Source organism: Hyaena hyaena, unplaced genomic scaffold (genome assembly GCF_003009895.1).
Source record: "Hyaena hyaena isolate Hyena2069 unplaced genomic scaffold, ASM300989v1 scaffold_1465, whole genome shotgun sequence".
Classification (NCBI taxonomy): Eukaryota; Metazoa; Chordata; class Mammalia; order Carnivora; family Hyaenidae; genus Hyaena; species Hyaena hyaena.
This window is the reverse complement of record NW_024082095.1, coordinates 54,251-59,675: the sequence shown is the minus strand read 5'-3', so window position 1 is coordinate 59,675 and position 5,425 is coordinate 54,251.

Here is a 5,425-nt window from a genome sequence, read left to right as displayed (position 1 = left end):
ATCACTGTCTAATCTGCAGTCATCTTTCACCTGGATTAAGTGAAAGCTTCCTGTCTGATAAGTGCACATTCTATCGTCCACCCTACTTCCAATTGATTCTAATCCATTCTCGAGTGTGACCTGAAAAATCTTGAACATTACAACAATCCTCCCTCCTGAAAAGCTTCCATTTCCTGTCCTCTCTCTGCTTTCCAAACACAAGAGTCTTATTCAAGGCACTGGAATGTGCTTTGCTCCTTCCTGCCTCCATTGGAACTCTATTACCCAACCCTGGTCAGAAAGTGGATAAAATATATTATGTTTTGAACAGTTAACTGTCTATGAATGCTCATCTCAGAGCAGATACACTTGACTTTTGGTCTTATTGAGTGGCAAGACTCACTTTTTACTGAGACGATTAGTTTGCTTTATCCTTGGAAAAGGGTAACAGGTAACCTTGCTTTTTGAAAAAAATAGGGCAGCGTCAAGTCTAAGACTTTGCCTCCATTGAAGCTGATCTACAGAGAGTCTCCTGATAACTCTCCCCTTCATTCTCTTCTCGAGGCTGAGGTGTGTCGTCGATAATTAGAAACTGCCTATTCTTTCATCAGCCTAACTCTGCTTATTACACTACTTACAGCTGCACATGCAAAAACGTATGGGGCTTTTCCATTTGAAAGAACATCCATTGTTACAGGGACAAGAAAAACCATGAAGAGACCATGACATCCACTTAAATCAAACGTTGAAAGAACTGTGAACTTTTTAAATAACGTAATGGATACATAAAACTGATCCTACATTTCTTTCATGTTTACCTAATTAGACAGTTGGCCTATATCTTGTCCATTCAACATGGAGGGTTGTTCACGGGATCAGAGTAATTTTATGATCTTTTTATTTCCAGAAAGAAAGAAATATCTAAAAAAAAAAAAAGAGTTAACCATCCATTGAACTGGGAGAAATGAATCCACACCACTTTATAGCGTACGTGTGACTACAACTTAACGACTGTGTCATCACTTACTGGCTTAGGGAGCAAACTCAGGAAATCTGTAAGATAAGGTTGGAATGGTTTCCGTTTCTGACCGTGAAGTATGTGGATGACTCAGCTGGTCAGGAGCAGGGGGCAAGGAGCAGGTGGAGGGAAGGACTGTAATGTGTCACAGGCTCCGGGTTCTTGGTCATCTGTGGCCTGGACTGAGTGCAGCGCGGGCACCCGTTTCTGGAGTGAGTGCCTAAGGCATAAATTGGACACGGCAAAGTTATTCTACCTTCTGTTTGCTGTAATTTGTATTTGATCTCCTCCTTTTCATGTTTGTTTATTTCTTAGAAAGAGAGAGAGACAGAGAAAGAGAGAGGGCGAGCAAGCATGGATCAGAGAGAGAGGGAGACGGAATCCCAAGCAGGTTCCGTGCCATGAGCACAGAGCCAGTGGTACGGCTCGAACCCACCAACCATGAGATCACGACCCGAGCCAAAGCCGAGAGCCACGGGCTCACCTGACTGACCCAGGCCCTCCTCTCAATATTCTAGAGTAAATGGCAGTATTTTGTATTTGAGGCATTTTAACATAGATATTTACATCTACAAACTTCCCTCTGCACGGTGCTTTAGCTCGAGAAATGTTTTCAGGTCTCCACATGTCCTTCTCTGCTTCCTCCTTGAGTGGAAGTCCCCACTGCTTATGCATTTACCTTCCCAGTCCCCAGGGTTGACTGACTTCCAGGTCAGCTCATGGTTGGGGGTTCCTTCTCAACCATTTCTTTTCTCTGTTCTCTTTGTTAAATTTCTGATTGTTCTGTCATTTTTTTCCTCCCGCAACTTGCTTCCTGGACCTATGAATGTCCTAATTGCTCTCCAAGAAGAACTCCATGGTGTCTGAGGACGCCTCGTGTATGGAGTCGTCCCTGCTCTGTTGCAAATAAGACCGTTGCTCAGGCACAGCTGTGGACCTCTGCTCTCTAAGGTCTGCTCTCCCCTGGCAGAACCTCCTTGCCACTTCACCAGACCTAGGGATGAGGACAGCAGCAGGTTGCTCCCAGAATGACAGCCCTGCTCTATGAGCAGGTGCTGAGGCGATAGTGACTCTGGTATTCTTGTTTGCCCTTCCCAGCATGAAAACTCTGCCCCATGGGCCGAGAGCCTCAGATTTAGCATCCTGCACCTGGTTAGCATGCTACCCAAAGGGAGAGCTCCCTTGGGAAAGGAGCCTCAGACATTATATATACATACATATGTGTGTATACATACATATATACATATATATATACATACACACACACATATATTATTATTTTGAGATACCCAGACGTTACATATACATATATGTATATGTATATATATATATATATATATATAATTATTTTGAGATACCCATTGGTGTGTGTTTGTGTATGGCTATGTGTAACTCTCCTGCAGAAAATATTTTGTCTGTTTCAACAAGAAAGATCTAGTTTTCAAAATTTAAGACAACAATTTCCTTGTTTTATACATTATTATATTTATAAAATTTCAATAAATTCTGTGATCCACTTTGAGCCTTTACCTTGGAGTAATTCTCCCATCTGCCATGGTACCGATACTCCTCTTGTGAGAGCCCATGTAGCTAAATAAGTGTTGCGTTTCCTGTGGGCCTGCAAAATTACCTGTTCCTAGCATAAATAACTTAAAAGGGCAGGCTGAAATTGTCAACATGCTTGCTGATCATATTATATGTCCCATTACTCATAACCAGAGTACCTTGTTACTTTACTTCTGGGTATCAGAAAAGAAAATCCTTTTGCTTTTGTAAAACAAAATGTGAAGACAAATCGAATGCTGATTATGTTTAAACATGTTGACCATCTTCATTCACATTATCATTTAGATTTCTCATTTTGCCTCTAACTTCATTTGAAACAGTCATCTGAGGACTAGACTCATTTAGTTATCAATATTTCTGCATGTGGTTTTTTTCTCAGTGTCATGGAGTGTTTTGCTGTGTGTGTGTGCGCGCGCGCGTGCGCGCGCACACACACACGCATGTTTGTGAATCTTGTTTGCTTGCTTTAGATTTTCAGACTGCCCACTGGTATTACGTTATGTAGTGAATATTCAGAGCCATTTGAACAATCACCTGAAACAAGATATTTGAGGAACTACAGTAGTGAGTCATCAATCAGAAACCCCTGTATAGAAAAGAAATGGAAATAGTAGTGTGAAAGCAGGTTCCCTTAGCAAGATTTACAGCATTATAAATGCCAGGAAGCTTCACCTCTTCAGATTTCTGTGACCTTCTGGCACGGGTGTTATAGAATGGCACTAAACCATATTTTCACCTTGTCCCTAGACTCCTGCAAACAATATTCTGATTGATGACATCGTCTGACTCATCTATAATCCTAAGGCCCATAGTTTTATCAGAGTCCATTAGCAAGGCAAAGGCACATATATAGTTTCTAAAATTTACAGAATGGTTAGATTATATCCTTATTATTCACATAGTCATGAAAGCATGGCAATTCAGAAGGATGGCAAATATTTTCTCGCCAGAAGGGAGTAAAATGAGAAAATTCCCAACTGAAAGCCTGTGCTTAAGAGTTACAATCTCATTTATTTCAAAACTTAGACTCACCAGGACTGATTAATATAAAAAAATATTGGTGTTTCTGTGCAAGAAATATTAAATTCCATGGTCATAGTTGGCCTGTCAGAAAATGAAATTAAAACTATTCCTGTTGTGTAGATCTGTCCAGAAACAAAATATAAGGGAAAAAATGCTTTTGTAAAATCTATAAAATTTTCAGCTAAACTGTAAATCTAATCAGTATTGATGGAATGAAAATTTAGAATTTATATATGTTCTAAAAATATATATGTTTTCTATTTTTAACTGGATTCAGGGGATTAAAACACATCTAAAGTCAGTATGATTTCTTTTCATCATAAAGCTCAGTACCTTAAAATATATTCATTAGAATGTGGCTTATTTGCTTCTTCTGTTGTTTGCTCTGACAATTCTTATGGCAGAGGTTGTACCACTCTAAACACCAAATTATGATTCGGCACATTTGCAGGGGAATAAAAGGATATTTGTTGGAATATAAGCATGTAATTCTAGTTATTCCTCCAATTGCACACACTTTCCATATATTTAAACAGATTATTCTAGCCTGGTAACAACTCTATTTTATCATCATATGTTATTATTTTATTCATAGTAATTTAGCATTTGTTACGTAGAGAAGTATTTAAACCACATCTTTTTTCCTTATGTGATCTTTCAATATATTCCATATGTATCAAGGATAATAACAGCTCTTCAACTTAGTAGAATTAGGGGAAATTATTAACATGGGTATGCTATGTCTATATAGATTTAGTGCACAAATACTCTTATCCAAATATCTTAATGCAATCTATATAACAAAATGCTTTAGAGTACAAGAAAATAATTCATGGGTGATTGTGTGTGTGTGTGTGTGTGTGTGTGTGTGTGTGTGATCAGATTCAGTTGTCTCTTGTTCTTAGTAGAATGCATGACACTTGGGAGAAAATCTTTGTATGCTGATATCAGTGACTGTTTAGCATAGAAATAATCATCATTTTCACAAGAAGAACCCCTGGTGGATTTATTGCATATGCAGTTCATGTGCAGCTTTAAGCAAAAGAGAAACACTAAATATTAGCAGTTGAGAGGATTTTGTTTTTCTGATTTCATGGTATTGAATCATTCACTTTTGATTTTCTTGGCTAGGAAAAATTTACTATATTATTAAACAGATTTTTAAAAATGTTTTACTTATTTCTGAGAGAGAGAGAGAGAGACAGTGTGAGCAGGGGAGGGTCAGAGAGAGGGAGAGATACAGAATCTGAAGCAGACTCCAGGCTCTGAGCTAGCCATCAGCACAGAGCCCAACACGGGGCTCGAACCCACGAACCATGTGATCATGACCTGAGCTGAAGTTGGACGCTTAACCGATTGAGCCACCTGGGCGCCCCTAAACAGAATTTTCAACAGCTGGTTTGAATGACAATAACTGCTGATGGAAGTCATTGGGTAAAAGAATAATTCTACAAGAGGATTTGAAACTAAGCAAAACACAGGGAAACATGGTAAATAGTAAAATGGAGTGTACATAAAAGACATTTTTGCTTTTTTAAATGTTTCACAGATAATTAACTGTTAAAGATAAAAATAAACATGTTTTGCAGAATTTATAATATATCTAGAAATAAATATGTGACACAAAATCATTAAGGCAAGCAATCAAAGCATGGTATTATAAGGTTCTTATACTTGAAATGGTATTAACACCATTTAAAGGTGTGGAAAATAAGCCCACCAACCCAATCAAAGGAGGGACCCAGAGACTCAGAGCACAGTGAAGCGAGGCTTTAATCAACATTCTTGCAAGAGCGAGTGTCTGATGGACAGGCAGACTTGGGGCAGTTACAGCAGACA